The 23,399-nt window shown below is 40.1% G+C and overlaps 2 long non-coding RNA genes across 14 annotated transcripts; one reads left to right on the forward strand and one right to left on the reverse strand.

Annotated features, from left to right (window-relative positions):
• On the forward strand, positions 1-23,399 carry LOC111243514 (uncharacterized). 9 transcript variants are annotated; one of them, XR_015327662.1, is made up of 6 exons: positions 1-381; positions 782-901; positions 16,633-16,770; positions 16,963-17,095; positions 21,501-21,594; positions 22,004-23,399. It is a non-coding gene; the product is annotated as an uncharacterized LOC111243514 (long non-coding RNA). The 9 variants fall into 9 exon arrangements; XR_015327661.1 differs by lacking the exons at positions 1-381; positions 782-901 and adding exons at positions 911-3,780; positions 3,883-15,734; XR_015327665.1 differs by lacking the exon at positions 16,633-16,770 and having other exon boundaries at positions 4-381.
• On the reverse strand, positions 12,888-21,581 carry LOC111243480 (uncharacterized). Of its 5 annotated transcripts, none has more exons than XR_015327670.1 (6): positions 21,025-21,581; positions 20,425-20,484; positions 19,570-19,633; positions 15,453-15,664; positions 13,549-14,327; positions 12,888-13,147 (listed from the first exon to the last, which is right to left on the reverse strand). It is a non-coding gene; the product is annotated as an uncharacterized LOC111243480 (long non-coding RNA). The 5 variants fall into 5 exon arrangements; XR_015327669.1 differs by having other exon boundaries at positions 20,689-21,581; XR_015327668.1 differs by having other exon boundaries at positions 13,549-14,296; positions 20,425-21,578.

Consider the following 23,399-nt stretch of genomic DNA (forward strand, 5'->3'; position numbering starts at 1 on the left):
ATTACATTTCTGCAATTGCGCGTGAAAAACATTGCACACATCTCCAGCCTACCTGGAGCCAACTAGCGAGGGACCCATTTTTCACTCAGTTTCTCCATTTTCGCTATTTGAATTATAATTATTGTCATATAGTTTGTGAAATGCCGGTTTTAGCCAACGGAGCCTTGCACTCCAAGTGCTGCTTTCGATTTCAATACTACCTTCCTGTTCTTCAGGCGCCGACATCTGGTCATGTTTTGGCTTGTCCGAAATGCTTCAATACGTGATCTTGAAACGTTTGAATTAATTATGTACGTTTTTGTTTGTAAGGTTTTGTTGCCTAATGCTTTGACCGTTCTTCGATGGGTTTCCGCAGCACTATGGCCTTCGAGGAACAGAAACGTGAGTACTGCACCTAGATTTTGAAAACTTTTCCTCTTCTGAGCTCGTTGCTCGTGGACTAAACTCAACCGGCTTTCACTCACATGGTTTAAAAAAACTGAAGTATCTATTGATTTCGTTTGCCAGCGGTGCGTAGTTGAAAAGTTCTTCGATTTCAAAGTCAACCGGATTCATTGGTCACGGTCTAGTGCATTTCGTTGTGTATATTATCAATTATAATATGAGTCGTGTTTTACATACAAGAAAGCTAGCAAATGAAAATTGATCAGGGAAGAAACCGAACGATTGCATAGTTAGGAAACATTAATGTGATACGTTTTATTTAAATGTATCACATTAATGTTGTATGTATGTATGTAAACAAGACAGCGTATATCAGCATAACTCCTTCCTTAAAAAGTGTTTGTGTTTCGAGTTTTACGTATGGTGTCGTCGGTACGTATTCCATCAGACACATAGAAGGCTTCACGAAACAAACCGTGTGTCTGACTACGCCCGGATTCGAACCTAAACCACAAGCGTATGTATTTACACTGCGTACTTTAAAAAAAAGAATGGAAATCCTTCTACATACAAGTTGTTTTCCCATTATTTAAGTTTTTGAGGGACTGGTAAAATAAATAGGATGAGAACTGTAGTTCGTTGCAAGATTTAACTTCGTGCCATAACACATATTTGACTACCTGTAAGTAATAATTAGTACAGGCAAAAAATATCGACGAACGTCAAGATACTACAATTTGTGTAAGACGCGGGTAACCGAACAATGTTCTTTATTACAATGCATATATTTGCTGCCGAAATATTCTTTAAGAACGACAAAAAGTAATAAAGAAAGCAAAAAAAAGCAATTTTTAAGCCTTAAAACTATTACGTTTCAATAAGTTATGTGCGTGTGCACTAAAGCATCATTATGAATATGGTCATAAAGATGTTTCTAAATGTAAATGTTTAAAAATTGGCCGGGAAAAACTGACCTTATGTAGTAGATAATATTTTGTAATTAAATTGAGTTTAGGAAACACTTTGGCCATGATCCTTTCTCTATATTTCGGTGTTAGTTTTCACCCCATAGTCGACTTTTGAGCATTGTAAGTTAATATTTTATAGCTGATATCATATTAAGTGTGATAACGTGCAAGCCGTTGTTAAAAGTTAGAATACTTACGTCATTCAAGCGTAGTGTCCATCGGGTAGACATGAGTCGTGTTTCTAGTTCGTCCGTGCCGCAGTATACTGCTAACGAATTTGCCTGCTAAACTCGGGGCCAGGTAAAATGGTCTAGGTTCGAAGCTCGATTGTCAAGATATGTAGGAACCAGCTTCGGATCGAAGCGTAAAAGTACAGAGCTCAAGGTTTAGTGTACAAGAGTGCCACACTACTTTACCGTAGTCAGGTTTGTATAATGAATCAACCCTAAACCTCCTTAAAAATGGTTAGGCTCGGAAACGCCTTGTTTTGTTGTGCTGGAAGATGGCTATTTTAAAAGACAAAGCCCTATGAAAATTCGCTCCATTCGCTCGTAACAACAGACCATCCCTTTGTGCCACTTATATAGTTCTTGTTTATATCTAGCAAATACTAAATAAATCTAAATAGATACACGGTAGCGTAAACCTGGTACCAGACAATAAGTTACAGGTTTAGGCAAAGGCGAGACTAATTCACGTCGTTTTTTTTTCGCTGTTAATATTATACTATTATAAAACTACCTCGATCGGTTTAATCTCCCACGTTTATTGAAAAACAATATTCTTAAATGTTTCAATAATTTTAACAACGAATAACTGTTTGTGGCCTTTACTGTACTAAACGGCTGGGCTTTAGGACGAAGGGAAGTGTGTCTACGCCAACTTCGAAATCAGCTTGTTTATAACTTAATAGGCAAACACGTCATGCTGCACCACCACCACAGGGACCTTGATGACTTAAATTGGATAATTAAACAACTATGTATAAAATTTCATTATCCACCGGTGCATATTAGACCAATTTATGTGGCCACATCCTGAATTGAATTTGGAAATTGCATCTAGTGGGAAATGACGTGTTAAAGTTGTCTAAATACGAAAACGGCGAAACGTCCTATTGTCATCTGTCTATCAACAATGTGAGTGTCGTAGCAGCATCAACAGGAAGGACTATTTGCATATTAGTAAATGCAGAACGCAGGGAATAATTCGAAATTTGTTGTGCTTTTTAGTCTGACCTGCTCACGTGACTTCTGCTATTTAGATGTTGTTGTTGTCGGCTACGTTATCACTGTGTACGACGAATTATAGCTACACAGCCTTCTGCCGGTAACCAGACCGGTCGAATCATGTGCTGGCTGTAGATTTGAATGACAAGGCAACGTCCTTCCAAAGGACGTTGCCCTTTGACGACTGTCAGGCTTATCAAATCTTACAATATCAAGCAAGAATCGATCGATATCGAGGGCTGACGTCGTACGCGCTAGCCAATGCCCTAGCACCGCTGCTGCTGCTGCGGCTATCGCTGCTACGATATGTAAGTGGTTTACGACGCAAGCGAGCATTGATGTCGATGTACAGTGTACAAGCGCAAAAGGTACGCTAAGCATCAATAGAGCTGCATACATATTTTGTCGAAGTTACCGCGTTGACGTTACGGCAAGCCGTCCAGAGCTGACGAAAGAAAGAAAGAACGCGAGAGAGGATGCAAATTGCTTGCGAACCCTACGGCGTATCGTTGGCAAGCAAGCAAGCAAGCAAAGCCAGCTACGCTACTGATTGCGAAGTGGAGCCAGAACTCGCCATCAAAAAGAGCGAAGGTAGGAGCCGCAAATTCACGACGGTGGCATCCATTGCCTTCTCGTGAATTACACCGAACGAGTTGAAATAACAATCAGCTTCAAATGGTTGTTGCATTTACCGGACCGAATATCACGCTGGGACTGAAGACCACTGCAGCAGCAGCAGTGTATAAACGTGCTGTGCCGTACCGCAACCTATTATACATATGGAGTCGCCGCGCAATACGACGCGATTTAAAACGAGTGGAGGTCTTTGGCCGGAGTACTTCAGCCAGTGACGGGCTGGTTGCGATGCCCAGCATGGGTGTTGACTACGAGCTCACATGGCGTCTTCCCGTAGTGACTCGACAGAGAATTCGTGAGTGGCCATCTTTGGCCGGGGTAGACAAACCCAGCAGCGGTCTAGCTCTGTGACCAGTAACAGAAATAGCACCAGCGTTGGCAACGGCCGCACTAACAGAACCGCTCGGGTAGAGTAGAGTGTCCGATCGATGTTAGGCGGGGTGTGTATTGTGCTTTCATCCGATCGATTGCTGGGTTTGCCTTTCTCCGGTAGTCATGTTAATGCCAGCAGCTAGACGACTGTTCACGATCGTCTTTCGTCGATAGCTGAGCGGCGATGAAAAGTGAGTGAACTTCTGAAAGGGCAATGCCTTCGCCAGAGACACGAGTCTTGAACTGCAGCCGTTAACACACACATCCGTTTTGGATCGTTGATTTTATTGCAGTTGGTGTTGCTATGCGACTGTTTCCATCGGTTTCCGGGATACAGGAAAACGTGTTTCGAGTCTATCGAGCAGATGCCCAGTGTTCTAACTGATATACGTTTGGTGTGCCAGGAATGGTTTTCGCTAGCTTAGTTTCGTTCATATGAAAACGGCTATGTTGCGATAAAGCCCAACTAACTTCTGTTTTGACAAGAGCTGATACAGTCTTCCGCAATGTACAGCTGATAATCTCTTCCTTTTACAAGATTCACAGTAATGCCTTTCTAAGCGGGATAGGGCAGACTTAAATACTTTTCTACCAGACAATAACGTTTATGGTAGAGTCGAATTTTACGAACTGACTAGGACGAATTTTTTGAAGATGGACAGAAGCCTATTACACCTTAAATAAGTAAATTAATGTCGACATTGGGCCTACATGCAGCGTCTTGATTTGGCTTGAATCTTTTTCCTGCTGAGCGAAATTGACCGTAAAATGAATTCGATGACTTCTTCAGGTGATACGAATGTTACAAAATAGGCCACGTAAATGAATAAAAATTCGGTGGATATTCCACAATTAGTTAGAATGATATTGTAGTGTATAACTATATAGAGCTATATTGCAGTGGCCGGGCAACGGCACAGAGAGGCTTGTAAAAAACCAAATGTGGCCGACAATCGATTGATATTTGGTCATGTACAAAAAATGGCTTTGATATTAAAAAGTGTGGTCATCATTCAACACGATCAAATCGCAATTGAACGAACTAAGTAGCTTGTCAGTTGTGTTTATGTAGCTCGGCTGTGTTTACTTTTTTTTTCTTAAATATTAAAAATGTATTACTATTTTATTTGCTATCTATTTTAATTATTGACGATTTAAGCCATCTTGCGGGTTGCTTATCTCCCCGTCTATTTTTAGTCACACTTTCCCCTATGAATGAGCTTGGCCTGCTCGGTACCTTGATTATTATTAGCTCTTCCATCCAGTGATTATCCACTGGTCAATGAATTAGAAGGGCCTGCATTTATTTATTTATTTATTTATTCAAAATACTCTAACCTTTCATTTTCAACTAAGTAACTGACGGCACTAACGCTGCCATGTTACCACTTCGTAACTGACCACTGATCAACAGCGTTATCAGGACTGAACTCAAAATTGTAGAGATGGTAAAAAGCATTTGCGCACACATCAGCAGAGATAGGCATAAATTTTCAAAAGTATTTTCTCTTTGATTATTAAGGAAACTTTCCAAACGCTCATAAAGGATGATTTTTAAGGTCATGACGTTCTAAAGGTGCAGTAATCATTGTAACCTTCGTATCTGGACCTATAGAGTTCCGCTGAACCTCTACACTTGACTATCAGTTTAATAAAAGGGAATAAGCTGGTTATCGTGTTCATTTGTAAATGGAACGAGATATACTTTTCATACACAAACCTGGTAAACGCAGATTTCCTCTCATCGAATCTTATACCGCACGCTACTGAAACAATCTCTCTAAATTATTGATCTATTGACTGAAATCAAAACAGATTAAGCAGCCTACCAGCGCTTAAGTTCTTCGTAATAAAAAAAAATAACCCATCGAGTTTGCCATCTATAGTTATCACAATAACTGCGTAAATAAACATGCGCCACAAAGGGACATGATATCAGGTCGACTTAAAACCCAACATATAGAAGTTGTACTGCTGATCATCCTCGTCCGCCACCAACAATTGCCACAAAGTCTGAAGTCATAATATCATCAGCAACGCAAGTCGTTTCGATGGTTTCGTATCAAGCTTCTTGACAAAAACTGTATGACATGGTATCTATTTCTGGATAAGTTTGCCTTTTGAAAAAAGTAGTACGTATCGCCGAATCCAAGCGGTTCATGCTGATTTGAGTGGGAGCCGGCCGTAAATAGTACTTGGAGAGAGACTTTAAATCGTGTTGGGCGGGGGGTTCAAAACAGAAGATTTAAAATGCCTAGGTATTTAGTGTGCTACCTGTCAGTGAGGCATACATATTCCGGCCTGGACAACGAAACCTCTGTCGGAAAAAGGTTCAAGGCTCGCTGTGACTAAAGTATCACGGATTTTTTCTCTTATTTATCCTCATTTATCTTTATTTATACGGACATAAAAATAGTAATCGGGTCAATGTGCTAGTAGTAAGTAATAGGATCAATGTGTATTTACGGAATGAATAGTTTTGATCTACAACAAACAAATTTCATTGTAATAATAAATTTCAAAGAAAACGGATCACTTTACACAAGTCAAATTAGCAATATCAACAATCAACTGCACCCCATCTACCGAGCCAGAAATTACAAAAAAATTCCCATAAAGTCGTTTTTTGAATAAGATTTTTTCTTTAGCTACAGGGGCTGTAACAGCTCCAGACAACGAATGACTTTTCATAGCTATTTTTTTGCAGTAATATATAGTCCACATAACAGTATGTAGGCATTTTGTCATAAGATAATGCCATCTGCCTGCATTTACCAGGCTGCATTTACCTAGAAAACAGGAAGATATATTTCAAGGGGCCACTGATGAATTGATAGTACATTGCGAAACGGCTCCAATATGCTTTGTCCAATTCATCAATTCAATATAGCCGAAGTTGTTGATTGAGATTTCTGGCACTTCACATTCAATGCACAAGGTAATAACAATGGTAGCGGTGTTGTCATGTCAATATAAAAAAGTGTTTCAGAAACGATAATATGATCGATGTCTATTCTGTTCGTTATAGATAATGTACTTCAGTTCTGGCGGCATCAAGAGGCGCTAACTAACACAATTTGCCAAGGAAAAAAGCGAACTAAAAGAAAAATCATTTCGTTGCCACTTCTGTTAACCTTACTAGTTGGTGGTCTGACTGACAAAGAGTGCCTGCAGTATCCAACATTTCGGCCCTAACTGGCCATAGCTGGGTACACCTTAAGTTATCTCGTGGCGTGCACGATCTACCTTATAACGGACATTATCGACTAGTACTCGTATCAATGGCAGGCTGCCGATGACAGTGATAGATTAGAAGGCAACACCGTTTGCTTCTGCTATAGTCACCGTATTTCACGCATACGTAATAAGTAAGTACAGCGCCCATAGTATACGTTGCAATAGACCTGTCACGTTAGAGGGTTACGTTAATGTCTGGTAATGTCATCCGTATCCACACACATACGTTAAATCCTACAGTCTACAGCAGGTGAAGTCAGCCTTGATAGGAAAACATTGCAGAGCACATGACAAATGTAGAAATTTCTCGGTAGATCATGGCGCTGTTGAGCTCCGTTATCGTGTAGGCCGATACTGCAGGAAATTATTCCAATACACTGTGCAAGATGACATCCAATCGGTGCGTGTTGTTGTTCGAATCTTTAATCAACAGAATAGCTTGTAGCATCCCAGAGATGTTGGGCCTCTATATACTTAACGCAATTGTTGCCTAAGGAGCCGATTACACTTCATGATTTAGTATGGGCTTACAGCAGTTTGTTAATTTTTAAAAAAAAAAATGTCTAGAAATAGTAGTTACATGTATTTGCGTAAGCAAGTCGATGATTCAAGTAAACTAAGGGAAAATTATTGAAGATTAGCTATGATCTGGGTTTTAAAGAAGATGTGTCATAACTGTTCGGTGTCAAGTTAGCTGGGTCAAAGATCATAGTTTACCACGAGTCCCTACAAAATCTTACTAAACGGTAGGAAATCGGCCTTTGAATAAACCAAATTTTGGCAAAACCAGGTATTATATTTTATTCGAAAAAAGAGCGACAACTGCAACTATGTGCGTCAAGTTTTTCAAAGTAGACCCGAATACCCGTTATGCAGACCAAGCTACACTCCAAGGTAAGTAAGTACTTTCAGTTTCTCTATACAAATAGCAACCGGTTACGTTGTGATTCATACTTGCCCGAAATAGCGCTGATTAATATAGTCCATTTCGCCATTATTTTTAGTGAAAAGTCAATTGCCTACTATAGCTCAGGGCCTAGCAACCGAGGCGTTCGTCCTGTAGTGTGCCAGTCTCATCAACTATAACCCCCAGAAATTCCTCTACGTCTGCCCTTTCGGAAAAAAGACACACAACGGAGATCCAGGAGCATTATTTGGCGTTTCTGTGGAGTCTCGCGGTTCATGCGTATTAGGCAGCAGCTTCTATGCGAACGCGATAGAAGCCGCTGCCTATTGCTGCCTATCCGTTGCCCCTTCAGCACAAGATCTTTCTGTTTAACTACATTGCCGAGAAATTGCTTGATAAGCGTCCATCGGAAACAGTTCTTCGTGTGAGTAGCCGGATCTTGACACATGAGTTGGAGCGATTGAATGTCGCGCTGAAGTCTCACCACCCGCTGTCGAATACGATTATACTGTCCTAAAATGTTTTCTGAAAGCCGTCGTCGCCGTCGCACGGTTCGTCAAGGCGCAGACTCTGCATTAAACGTTTGATCTATTTATAGGCTTTTATTTATATCCATTTGTAGTTTTAGTTATGCACAGACTTGGCAGGAACTGTGATCGGCTAGGCGCTCCGAAAATAGGTACGTTAGGAAACCATGACGTTGGATAATACATTTAATCTACTACACAATTTGTCCTAGCTGTAAGGAGGTTTGTGTTTGGGATCAGGCCTTCGGTATCTGTTGCTTGGACCTTTCCCGAGAGCGGCAATTTCACCAACTTGGAAATTTTACGGTATTTATCTAGAGACAGCCTGAATAGGTCCGGTCTGCTCAGGAAATACTAAAGGCTAAATGTATAAGCTCTTGTTGAGCATGATGCTATTGACCGGAGATGTTAGAAGTCAACGGTGTAGGTCAGAGTCACAGTTGTATATCCGGTGATCGCCTAAATCTATGCGAAGGTAACTATCCTGGCATCTCGGTGACACCTCCTTCTGGTCAAGGATGATTATGTATAATATATTATAACTAGATATAGCAACCTCGATAGAATACAGTTTGCTTTAATTTTTTTAGAAAATTCTGCTTGACTAGAAAATTGAACCGAGTACTTTTATTGCTCTATGGCTTAGCAAACGTTCAGTAGTACCCAAAAAATGTATAGCTCCGCTTATTAAAATCCGCCCCAAAAGATATTTTGCAGTCAAAAAAAGTCTTGCAACCCAAATTGTAACAAATTTCTGTCCCGTGAGCGCAAAGGAATTTGACATCGTTCACTTCTAACCCATATACAGTCATACCTCATGGGAATTCACAGGCAGGCTCCAGTTAATAAACTTCCGCACCCAAATAAATGTCACCCTTATCAGATATCCTGAAACAATTTTTCTTATTTTTTTTCCATTGGGTTGCTTCACCAAAGCCATTCAGAGATGCGTGTATTTTCACCGACATGAAAAGTGTGGTAGCCTGAACGCTTTAATTTGGTCCGTGATTTTTCCCATAGATCTCTAAAGATACCAAAATATGCTTCGTTATGGAGATATACATTTTGATAGTTTGGTCACTTTAAATCATAAATAAAATAGCCGTAACACATTTGCTTGAAATCTCTTTTTTTTAGACGCCAATATCTACGTAATATATATATATTATATAGATTCAATAAAAAAAAGGCAGTATATATATATATATATATTGGCTTTTTTTATTGAATCATAATAGATTTATTCTGTTTGCACTGTTCAGGCCTGTGATACAAGAAACTAAAGATGTAAAAGATATTTTTCTCAGATTAATTCGGGTTTGAACTGAAAGGTTGGACAATATATATATAAGCTTATACACATCTGCCTGTATGGCCTTAGCAGCTTTCCTTCCCTCTGCGTGGTTATACAGCTGTTACACACAAAACGCATAAACCGAAATACTTCCGACAGAAAATTATCCTCGCTTCGTCGGTTTAAAGGCACGGTATAACCAAACATATAGATTAAAGTTAACATGAGTGCTTTCTATCGTTCTTCTGCCTCTGAATAGTTTGTGCTGTATTGTTAGATTTCTGCTTGAAAACATTTTCTAATGGAAACTCTTAATAATAAAACTCAGTACCGCAGTGATTTCTGTATTTGACTTAGTTTTCTGTTAAACGTCGTCTCAGCCAACTGTCGATATTGGCATTTATGATGATGCATTGCTTAAAACAAGAAATCCAACAAGCTCTATAATTGAAGCTATGAGTCGCAGGCTCTCAACGACAACAAAAACATAAGCCTGCCACACGACCTGGGCGACTGAGTATGGCTCCAGGCAACCTAGCTGGCTGAATGCGAACGAAAAAAATCAGTAATCATTATTTTTTTGTCTGCGTCTGGATTAGTGATTGGTCGCCCTATATTCCTATTGTTTTTGTAACAATTTTTCGCAGGATTTTTTTTCTGTTTTTGCCGTCCTATTATTTCTATAGTCGTAGTCGTTACGATCAGCCCAGATCGCAGGCTTAGTGGCAATGCCTTTCGAAAACGAGATGTGTTTTCGATACTTCAAGCTGTCTGTTTAACGTTTCTTTTCCATACTTTCTATTAACCATTCACGTTTTGCCCCTATCACACTGCAGTTTTAATACACATTGATCTACACATTATAAATATTCTGGATCAAATTAAATAAGACCAGATCTTTATTCTCTAACTTATACTAAGCCAGATGACTGATTACGCGGCTACTTCAATGCCTTTGCGAAATCCTCGGCCTGTTTAAGTTTAGGATCTCCGCAATGGTTTAGATGGTTATATTATTGGCTAAAATATAGTTCCTAGACGCGTTGTTCATAATATGCTTGGGGTCGTATTAATTAAATCGGCTCAATGCATTGTTATCAAACACGAAACGGGATCACTATATTGCAAGAATACATTTAAGCTCGAAGAAAGTCAATACTTTTAGGCCCTGAATCAGCCTGCACAAAGGCCTACGCTATACCTAACAGCTTCCTACGCGAATGATTATTAGAATTGCTAACTGACCTGACCATCAGCTCGTCTCGACTGGCCATACATAGACGCCTTGTGTAGAAATACAACAATTCACACCTTCAATATTGGCATGTTTTTGACGTGGGAAATATCGATAGACCATAGTGCATAAACGTTTGTCTGAATGGCGTTAATCCTGTCATACGAACACGTGACTTTACGGTCTTCCAATAACGTTTCACCTTTCAGAGTTAATCGTTAAAAGAAGAGCCGTCGGATTAGAAGAAAGAAATCTTACACTACAGCTGAAGTTAGAAAGGTGTTACCTGTGGTTAAAGAAACGGCCGAACGGGGTTTCCATTGTGAACCGACGCCAAAGTCCTGTTATTCAAATCAAGACTGTGTAGCGGCGACTCCGGCGTTTATCCCAAGAGCTGGCGGAATTGACTTTCATGAAATTACGGCTGGGATATTCGCTAGCCTAGTCTGCAAATACGTGAGCCGCACATGGCGTTTGGCGGTCGGATTTCTTTACGGTACCCATTCAGATTTCGAAGTCGAAATTCGCCTATTTGGATAGCTTTGAGCCGTGTCGATTAGTATGACAACATGTTACTAGGCAATGTAAATAGTTAAAACAAATCAACAATAACTATTAGCTTTGGTGATCGGATGTGAATTATTGTATTCAAAAAACGCTAATTAAAATAACCCTAACGTGCTTAGTAAGGTTGTCCAAGTTAAATTTTCCAAGATTTAGGTTACAAAGGGGTAAATCCGACCTAAACATAATCATTATGCTTGCTGAGCATTGACCATTTTCTTACAGCTTTAAAGTTTCTTTATTGTAGACAGTCACATATTGTAAAAATATATCCGGTTCAAGTTTACTCTGGGAGAAACGACTTCAAAACGAAAACGATTTTTGCCTCTCAGAGATAAGCGCTTAGTGGTCACGTTTTTGTTCCTCAAGGGCTGCAGCGCTACGAAAATTCATTGAAGATTCTATGAGTACATAAGGCAACCAGGCCTTAAAGAAAAACATATTTCGTAAATGATGCAAACGTCTCAAGAACGAAGATTGAAGTATTGAGGGCAACCGGGGAAGTGACCGAGAAGTGGACCAGAAGGACAGAACGCCATTGCCGAATCGAGGAAGCCTTCCACGAAAAAAGGATTATGTTGCCCAACACTTGCATTTTACATCTAATATGCTACAGGATTATAGACTAAATGCTGAATATGCGGAGACTGGGAAAAAAAGGTGTTCCATAAATTGACTCCAGCCCAGTTGAAAATGAAAGTGGCGTATTTTACGTGCAATCTGTGGAATTTTAATCGACAAAAAACCCGCTTGGTCTTTACGGTCGCCATTGACGAGGCACGATTCAGTCTCTATTGCCACCAGGAAAGGAAACGGCGTCACCCTCAAAAGAAATCGGGTTCGATGGCTGTGTTGAAGGGGTACGGACGTAAGGTAGTAAACAAGAAAAGCATACTCTACCATGGACCACCCACTGAAAATGAAGCAGTGACAACAGCCCTCATTTCTCGAGTTTCGAAAAAGGTTTTGGAAGTGTTAGCAATGCAACCAAGAGTACGCAGTCTAGTTACTTAATAACAATGCTAGATTTTTTTTTGCTGTGCTTCAATCACTTCCTTATAGAGCAAAGGATTAGGTAACTTTGACATCAACCCGATAATTCCCCCAATATAGGTCCTAGTAATTACGGAAAATTTAATGCCCTAACGAGGGTAACTGGTAGGCAAACGTATCCCACTACTAATTCACTTCATGAAGCCATAAATTACATGTATCCGACAATTAATGTGCCTCTAGAGGGCAGGACAAAGGGTGGCTTCCCAATAGGCCATCGATTCTTTATTTTATTTTTGACACGCACGAAAAGCTATCTTTGTTACTCCTTGGGTATTGTGACCCATACATTTTAGAAAAATTTTAAAGAAATTGCTTATTGAAAGCGGAAGATAATTTTTTTATATGGTCCTGCCAAAGGCAATGATCAGCCTCCATCCGTTGGGATCTCGTTTAGAATAGTCATAGCACCGAATGTGCAGATTGGACTTGTTAGAACGGTCTGGTCATAGCGGAGATGTCTTATTAGAGATTAGTTCATGTTTAAAATAGACAAGTGGTATTTATTAAAGCTCAGTCACTTTTATTTCAAGCAAAGTATATTTTTTTAGCTAAAAAGTGCTTTTGCTCAAAACTGTCGGTGGCCTCTTCCAGGAAGTGGTAATTTGATTTTAATTGGTCCTTACCATCGAATATGTCGTGTCCTGTGTTTATATAGTCGTCGATGCGATAGCCAAGCCTGTGACTGAAAGAGACCAGGAATCGCTGCTTCAAGTCTTGAGAACGACATGTACTACACAACCTATGTAGTAAATAAAAAAAAGTTATTATTATTATATGCATGATCTATATCTATTAGCAAGGCATGGATCGAAATGTAGCTTTTAGACCATCCAACGTATCCGAAGCGAGATTCTGGAAAGCGATATCTCTGTCTGAGGCAAACGTTTGCCATATGCCCAGAGCGCATGATGGGCCGAGAGCTATTACGACCATATAAGTGACAAAAGCAAATCTGTGTCTATCATTTGGCAATTCTGTTTGCCTGGCACATGCACCATATACGTTAAGTTGTTATTATTAATGTTATTATCGTTATTATTTTTGTATGTATAAATGTGAGATGAACTGTAAGATGTTTGCCTCTGCCAGTTGTGCTGAAGCGTTCTCGCTTTAACTACAAAAAAAAACAAAAAAAAGTACCTTCGCCTTTCAGGTTTTTGTTGTCGAAAATTGTCGTTCAGTTGACGCTTCTTCTAGCTAGGACTGACTATCAATGCTTCAGCTGATTTGGGTTTGTCCGGCTGACTGTCGTCGTCGTTATTGTTTCTACTGTATTGATCGCCTATGCGCGACGCTGACAGCGGTGGTTTATGTAACTGTGATTGTCGTTGTTGCCGTGGACGCCTCTGGTGTTTTGTTCGATTTCCAGAATTTCTGATGCTGGCTGCCAGAAACTGTGTTGAAGCACGTTACGTAAACATGAGTAACGGGCAAAGTCCGAGAGTCCGTAGAGATTTTAAGGAACAACGTGCAACAGTAGCAGCAGCAGCGTGACAACTATAGTGGCTCCCATAATCTTGGCATCGTCGACAGCGGCACTAGGTAGCAATGGAGAGAGTGGTTCTAGCAGCAGCGGAACTTCCATGCTGGAGTTACACCGCTGTAGGCCTTAGCAGCCCGCAAGCAGTCGTCGCCGTTCTTCGTTACGTAAAGACAGGAAAGATTTGAGCGAGAAGGCGCTCGTTCGGCCGCTCACTCACCACTGCGACGACTAGATTCGACTGCAAATGGAGACGGAAGCGAAGACATTTTCCGTAGGGTGAAGTGCATCCGGCTGCCAACCTAGCAAACCAACCAATCGGCAGTTTGTGTTAATAATACGTCGGTGTATGCGTACGTCTCCCATCAGGACGCGCGACTGTCGGGCGGGCACTAACAGAAGACTAATCTGAAAACGCAGCTCAACGAAAAAAAGCAACCTAAAAAAAGAGTAGTAAAAGACGTGACTGAACTACGGAAAGATGGCAACAAATGCTAGTATTAATGATATTTTATTATGTCATGCGGTAGATATGGCAAGTTTCGCCACTGATGCGTACCCGTTTACCATCTCCAAACTGAGAGTCGCCGTTGGCAGAGTGAAGGCTGCTAAGGGAAATTAATACTGTCGGTTTCTAATCAACGTGTAAATTTATTAGGAAGGAATCTATATACCCAGGAAAACACAATGGCTTCCGAATTTCGCGAGCGCGACAGCTACGAGATGTAGAGTTGAATCAGAGCGAATTTATATAGGCGTCTACTGAAGTTTGATGTTTACCAAACAACGCAGTTGAGCTACCTTCAATACTACCAAGTAACCAATATATCTATATGAACCTATTAGATGTCCATCGTGTACGACTCAAGGTAACGGGCGTAATTAGTGATCTGAATTCTTCTCTTCCATCGACATCAATCGTAAACTTACTCCAGCTACGATTTGAATATGATCCAAAATGGAATGAATCAGTACCTCAATTTCCCCTCGAAAACGTGACAAAATTAAGCAAAAAAAAAAAACAAGACAATATTAACGCTATGTCTAACGTGCAGGTTCTAGGGGTAACTAATATTATTTTAGTTACATTTGTAACTTATTTGGCACTCCTTTTGCCCAAGTTGAAGGCAACACTTCTGGATGTTACATCTGTCTTACTAAACGCGTATTCTGCATAATCGCAAAGATTTTGTAAACACTTCTCGAGATCAGATTCTTTCCAGCGTTGCTGATTCCCAACGTAGTATTAACACTCACGTGTTTATCACTGTCTTTCGAGATAATAAACGTGCAGGCGTTACTACCGTTTGTCTTATCAAACAATCTTAGAAACGGTTTTTTAATTTCGCTTTTTGAGGGGGCCACTACTGATGTTGTAAATCACTAATGTTTTTAAATAAAAAAAGTTTTTCGATTGTGCTATATTAAAATAACTTTTTATACTTCGAAAATGGTGTTAAAGATCATGTTTAACGTTTGATCCGAAGCTGAAATAGACGCAGAGTACGCGCATTCAGACACATCTGAAGTAATTGATTTATGGCTTTGTCGCGAGTTTATGTACCTGCACTTCTATAGACAGGGCAGCTTGCTCGTTCGCTATTCCCTTGCGTGGCTGACTGCATCGGGAGACGTCGACACCTTCGTGTATTAGAAGATTTGACATGTATGATGAAGACATCGAGATGTTATCAAATTGCCAGAAACGCCGCGCTTGACTTCAATATAAATAACGCCAGCATCTTTAGTTAGAGCGGGAAGCGGCTTTTTTTTCCCCTGAAAATAGGTGATTTACAGCAAATCGATAGGTCGTTAGCCTATCTTAAGCTTGTTTTTGTGTTGAAAGGTAAACAAAGTGAATAAGTTTTCGACTTGAAATGTTGATACAGTTAGTAGACACAAAAAGATGACAGACTAATGAGTCGTACTTCAGATTAAGCAGACATTTCTGGAATTGCTAAATAACAACACTCATCGTTGAATTATAGTATCTTGCACACTTCTGTCTGGTACAGGTTTCAATACGTAACCTAAGTTCATTAGTATTAAAGTAACGTTGAGCCAAGTTAAGAGAAAGACTATACATCGAAATCTATCGCCTAATATCTAATTTACTATTCAATATATATCTATAACTTGGTTATATACATCAAACTGCTAGATATACGACGTGCGGTGACGCTGCGTAACAAATAGGGCCTTGTTTACAGTTTGCTAGTAAGGTCTAACCCTAATCGATTTCTTCAATCGAGGGAAGTGCAGCTTAGCGCCTTGTTTAAATCTATTATATATATAGATTATGAATTACAGTAGCTAAATCTGCAATGTAATTGTCTGATATTTCTTAAATTATAGCTCTTATAACAGAATTCAAGACAAAAGTAGATATCCGCGTTATTTTTATTTGGCCTGGATTGGGCATTGCTGGTGCATGCTGAGGGCCTTCGTATAATTCTATGGCGCATTTACCATCTCATAACAGAAACCCACATTTTGACCGGTTACAAGCAAGCCCTAAACCTTTTTATTTACTGAGAGTCGAAGCCTGATATAGCCCAAAGTAGTGCCAGATTATGTTATGTAAAACTGGATTACAAATTAACAAACTGGCTCGATAAATGAATTAGTCTAGTTAGGTAAACAGATGTTTCAGTTCCTTTCACACCTACAGCGTTTAAATATCGATGCACAAATATACTTATAGGATATCTTCTCGGCTGTACTTTGTTCTGTACGTGTTACAGCTGATCCGTGACTGATCATATTATAGATCAGTCTATCATCGGTGGGCTCTTCTTTCAACATCTATTTTCGCTAACATTATATCTACTGAACGCTCAGCGTAGTCGTTTATCCAAGGCCATCGTCGAGGGATATACAGGGTATTAATTCTCTGTTGTGCCATATCGATCGACGCCCAGCTCGATACGATAACATAACTAAGTGAATATTTGATTAGATCTTTGTGTTTATATTTGATCGTGTTGTTTGCCGTCTTACTGCTTGTCGTTTTTGTCTCGGTTCGTCTGTTGCATTAACAGATGGCTTCTCTACGCTTCCTATCTCGTTTACAGCCTATAGTGTCTCATTCCGGCAACACCCATGCCTGCCCAGCAACAGCCTTTTTAGGTAGGCCCTGTAAAAACACCACCGCGCTGTCTAGCACAGACATCTACTCAGACACTACGCACAAGTAAGCCCATATGGGTAAGTAACGAATAAGTGTCTTCTTGCCTTTTCACGTCCGCTTCTATAGGAAGAATAAGCTGTCACGCTTTATAATATCATGCCAGCAATTCAAATACACAAAATCTAACTATTCGCTGGAAGTCGCTAGCAATAAAGCAATGCCTTGTGTGGGCGTACAAGCCAATCTTGATTGATTAGGACTGTGAACTAATTTTTTAGTTGAAAGAGAAAACATTGATTATGAATAGAAACGTGTGAAAGATCTAATAATTAAGAAAAGATTAAAAACACTTCACTTAATAAGACTCTCAAATAAGTTCTCAGGCTAAAGGGCAGATCTCTTTGAGAACACTAACTTACTGGATGCAGTTGTCTCTTAAAGTTTTGTTGCATTAATAGCCACGAAGAGAAAAATATTATTATGCAGTCTTTAAAATGCCATTCGATGAAAAATAAATAACTTATTTGGTAAAGATCGACTGTTTCGAAATTAGCTTTCTTACCGCTCTCATACATATATATATTTGCTTGCTTCTCCAACCAGCTACTGGAGTGACTGAAGAGGTGCCCTAATCTGAACTGGCTTGATATCTGCCGACAAAATGTCCTGGTAGGGTGTTATAAATTTGTGCGAAAAACGAAGGAAGGTAACTTTCTAATAATAACAAATACGCAGTATTGTGTTAATGTTTGTCCGTGAAGTAACATGATTATGCTGCACTGTGTCCGACATCACCTAGGTTCCAGCAACAGTAATGGTTTACACTGTCCGACCCATTAAGGCCGTGTCGAGAGACCAGCAGGACCTTTTACATTACGCTAGTAGCTCGACAGGCAATGAATCGTCGACAAATATCAATGTTTACTCTTTATGCTTTTATGACATAGTGCCGTTTCGATTTTGCGCGAAGCCATAGGACTCTTAAGTGTGGCTATGGCCATATACCTGTCGGTGAATCATGTTTGCGCGGTAAATTCAAATGGTTGTGCGTTTACAAATATCTAGCTCGTTGGTCTATCGGCAAGTTGTCGTTTGTGTGGCAGGAGCAGCATCTATATAAGTGAAAAGGTGGGAACGTGGCTATGCGGTACCATCGGAACACCGCTACCACTCGTAATACTTTTATAGCAGGCGTTATAGAATGATACCCATAGCTTCTGCAGCCTCTGTTCCTGTCAACGGGGCTGTGCTTACGGTTGACTAATACGATTCTAATAACATCTCAATTAATCGATATTTATTCAGCGGTGGCAAGCAGACACTAAATGAAATGCTGATGGTATCAGTAATGGCCGCACGCAATGCAATAACGATAGACGAACTTTGACATACTTGGATTGTTCCGCGGAGATAACATTACCCAATAAGAATGATGCCGAGACAACAAATACATCACTGTCCTATTCCATATATCAGCATCGACATCTTACGTGTACTGACAATCAACGACACTATCGTAACCGCCGAACCCAAACACTCTGCCAATCTAAATAGAATTAAGACCTAAAGTGAAATATTGATTTTTAAGGACACGAAATATAGAGACTGAAATTTTAAAATATTTTACTGTACCTATGTAGGTGCATTCTGGCTATCCACTGAACTCTGTTTTTTGAAAATGTCGATTTCGAACAGACTGTGGCCTGATGAGGCCAGGCTGAAATGCATTGCCGGTAGGGATCGCAACGATATTAATGCTAATCAGATGTAACAGAGCGCGTGGAGGTTTGTGTACACAATTCCGATCGTTCCAAAAAGCCGTTAAGCCACGGCCTAGGCCTAACAGCGTTACGGCTGCTTTTATTCAGTCAGAGTTTTTCATTTTAACCACCCTTCACATTTTCCATCATTTGAATATCAGCTACGAAATTTCCAATGAAGTCGGTTATGTAAAGTCTGCTGAAGGCGCTTCGTATCTGAAGAAAGAGATGAGACGCTAGTTTTGGCGTTGTGGATCTCGTCCTTTTTAAACGTCACTAAATAATTGTTACTACTCGACACAAAGTACCAGCAGCTAAAATAGGCTGGTACGCACCCATGATAAAACCTAGCGTTTATAGGTAGCCTATATAAATCGAGATAAAAGATAGCTGCCTAAACGGCTATCCATTTTTTGAAGTAGCATTTGAGACGCATGGTCAACACTCGTTCCATTCGAGATGCCAGAAATTATACTTCGTACGCACTGAAATTACGTGAGTTACACTATGCCGAAAGCGTTAAATACGGTAAAATGTTAGTCAATTGTTCCTTACTCTGCCCAGTGATTACCTACACTACTACATTCGATTAAAAGAGTAGTTTTACTTCTGCTGACCGATATGGGTAAACATTCGGGAACGATAGAAAGGCGTTCCGCTGAATGTGGGAGTGAGTAACTCAGATGCTAACATAATTACGTGTTTGGGTGTCAGATCTTAGACTTTGTACATCTGCACTTCTATATCGTATTCATATTAGTGTAATAATGTCCTACGATGACTTATTTTACCTCTGCTACGCTGAGATATCGTGGGACTTTCTGGCTGTGCTCCTTCGTGAACAGGAAGCGTCGACTGTGAAAGATGCCGTACACGAATTTTAGCCATTTTAATAAGGAAAACTTGCAAGAAAGGAAGTGCGATATAGCTAACTGAAATAATTAGACGGTGATATCCGATGCATGTTATCTGACTATCCGTATAACAGCGATACTGTCAAATGGAGTGAAGTAACGAGCTTTTTGAAGTTGTTCCTCAGCCGTAACGTCATTTCGGTATTAGACCCTGGATCCCCTTACAGCGCCCAATCGTTTACGTCGTTCTCTACATGGCCATGCTTCCATCAGATCCGTTAACAAAACGAAGCTAGCAAAATTGAAATTTCTAAACATTATTTTTTTCAAGTCAGTATGAAGTAAAACGCGCATTATATTAGATAGAAATAAAAGTTCATTGTATATATAATAAGACCCTTCTCTATCATATGCCAAATATGACATTGCTCAAGGGCAAATACGGTATGGTGAAAATCTTATCAAAGTAGTAACATCTAACGTCGTCTTTTATTAAGTGTATAAACAACCATATTCATACCAGTCTTTCTTAAACACACTTTAGCGAAAGATTTTTCCTGCTAATTAGGAGGAGTATTTGGCTAGCGATGTGTGTGGAGAAATAAAATGTACAATTAAAGTACAAGTTAGCTTTAACAGAGAGTTACCTAAACGTCAAGTTAATATGTTATAAGAGTGTCAATTTTTTTCATAGAAAAGTCCCGTTTTGCTAGTCGAATACGTGAAAAAAAGATTAACTGAGTCGCTATTTGAAAAGAATTAAAAAAGCTTCCTCTTCCGGAAAGAGCTTACCATTAAAATATCCGTTTGCCGAAGGCTGCCGCTCACTAGCTCTTAGCTTGCCTATGGTCACTTCGATTATAAGAAACACGACAAGATGCATACAATTGATACCACGTACAACCGTACATCACCACAAAGGTATTCCATTTTGTTTTTTTCTGTTCTGAATGCATCTAGCATCTAGTACAACTAACATAGTACGAATGGAAAATGTGTCGCTTTTCAAGTACCACTTTGAAGCCATGTTCTAGGAAAGAATAGAGTAATACTTACCTTGCTCACGGCGAAGTACGCAGCTCAATGCCCCGAAACAAAGTTAGCATTAGGGTGCCACTTCAGGAGAAGAGGGACCCTTAGCGCGAAAGACTAGTAGTTCTGATCTGACATGGCCTTCAAAATTGGCACCTACTGTAAATTAGTTCACCGCCTTATTTCATCCCATTTAACCGCAACTTTTAAATTAAGCCAAACTAAAAAACTACAACGGGTCATGTCATGTGATGATTTAAATTATGTTTAAGTTTTTTCAGTATATTTAGTATTTGCGATCATTTAAAGTACTTATCATTTCGTAGTAAAACGTAAATAATATTTAAAAAAAATACTTACTGGACGATTTGCTGGATATATTGCACGTGAGTACATCTGGCTACTCTTATAAGATCACCAAATCATCATCAGAAAATCCCAAAAAGCGGTGTTAAACAACAATGGCCTAGAGTGCCTACCAAGTCAGCCGCTTGGTCGCTTAAAGCCTTATAAAGCGAGGCACAGATGTGCAACCACAAGCAGCAATCGCTCATGTATAAAATGTTTGGCCTTTTTTCGGTTGCTTTAAAGGTAGCCAGTGGCTTACGGTTACTTTCATGGATATGCAGCATGTAGCTTTCAGCCTCGGCTTAGAAAGTACACAGAACTGCCGATTACACCCCCTGCTAGTATAAAATCGGAAGACAGCCTCGTTCTTTAAACTGTATTTGCTAAACACTAGCAATAGTCGCATAAACTTATCGTAGGTAGCCTGGCGTGTAGGTGTTTCCTTCTAAAGGATCACCGGGGCGTTACATATAATCGCATATTTTCAGGACACGTGTGGTTGACGACGGGCATCGGCAAGAAGCGGCTTTGCCGTCGATGCTCATGTAATGTAATACGTGCGCTCCCGCATGATCGGCACAAGTAAGTTGATTGCGGACATATTGAAATAACAAAACAACGACTACTGCAACATAGTTTAGCTTTTACAGCTATAGGTGTAACGTACTTAGGCTGCGAACGTCGAGGAAGAGAGCGCTGGTCCTTTTCGACAAACAAAACTAGACATAAGTCTCATTTACGTTCGGCCTTATGTCGGAACCCTTACGTTGTCATGGCTGCTCAGGTTGGCCCAAAACACGTCGATACCATTCATAGATTTGCAGTGCTATGTTTTCTTTCTATAGTGTTATGTTTCTTTTTTATTCTATAACATGCCCATTGCTATTCTTCGTTCGTCAAAAAGCAGATTATTTTAGTATGGCTACTAATGTTGTAACGAACGGACCGTGTATTCAGAGCTAAGGCATCCTTACGTAAAATGAAATTACAGGTAAAGATACAGGCATATATAGACGTGCTGCCGAAACGTTCGTGCAGTGTCCCCTCCCTCAGTTTCTACGATGCGTTATGACGCCTGAAGGCAACGACGACAAGTTTCTTTAGAGAGGACGTCCTGGCCATAACTTGCTGAGTACTGCTTCTTGTGCGCTGAAGTAAAGCTTGGCTGACATTCGTTCATTGCCCTTTAGTCCTAATGTGAATTTCTTCGTTTCGAATGCCCTCACTCTATCATCACAATCAGTATTGTCATCGCCAGCACTGCACTGCCTTAATCGTGATTTTGATTCTTTTTCGTTGCCGTAATCGCTTATGCCACACGCAGCGCCTTTGTCGCTTTCAGCTTGCGGAGACTCGGTGAGCGCTTGCTGTCGCGCTACAGCGGACATTTATTCCAGCTACACTCAACTGACGAACGACATCGATGATGGCAGTGGTCTAGCAAGCTTACTCACATCAAAATCCGGCAAAGATTGGGGTCAAGCATCGATCGAACAGGGCCTGCGGAGTCACCAATTCAATAGTGATTGCCTACGACCACATAATAAAGCACAATAACACACACGAATAACAGCATACAGAAGCACATATACAAAATGAACTATCTCAACCACATATACATATTTTGTTGTATGTACGTTGCGAAATTGGACGAAAGCTATCTCAAGCTATTGCAATAGAGGAGTTCTAGGATTTAAATGTTATGCTTTCTTTTAGCGGCATTAGTGCTCAGAGTTGTGGCCATCTTTTTATTTAGATTTTGCATTGTTGCTGGTGTGGTTCATCGAACGAAAGAAAAAACTGAGCCTGGGAATCTAACGAAAAAAAAGTCGCGAATCAGTGGAAAATTTTACCTAAGAATAACGAAATGGCCTATTTTCGTTTCCTCGATAATGAAGACAGTTCCCTATGCTTTGTATACATATGAGTGGTAAAGAACGTTGCAAGATTCAAAGTTTTCAAGATGGTGCTTGTGGCGTATAGAGGAGGAGCGTATAGGCACATGTGCATTTTGCAAACGGAAAGTATAAGTTGCGAGTTGTCTTACTGCCCGTCAACGATACCGGACAGTTAAACGACTTCATGTTAAAGTTACGGTCAGTAACTTGTACGAATATATCACGAGAAAAAGAGGACATCAAACTCGATAAATATGGCAGTCGTCGTGGGGACTTTAATTGGGGAAAAGCAGAGGATTGCTGCGAAAACAGATATTCAAGACCTGGCCACAGAAGCGATGTCGGACCGTGGATAATATATGTTGGACTAGCTTGGAAGACTGACCCCATTTCGAGACGTGCGAAAAACTGTAATTCTTTTTTAAAATGCTGAAGATATTTTGTAAATAAATTTTCCCGTAACGTACGAAAAATTTAACTGTTTTCATA

Source organism: Varroa destructor, unplaced genomic scaffold (genome assembly GCF_002443255.2).
Source record: "Varroa destructor unplaced genomic scaffold, Vdes_3.0 BEIS01000001.1, whole genome shotgun sequence".
NCBI classification, from domain to species: domain Eukaryota; kingdom Metazoa; phylum Arthropoda; class Arachnida; order Mesostigmata; family Varroidae; genus Varroa; species Varroa destructor.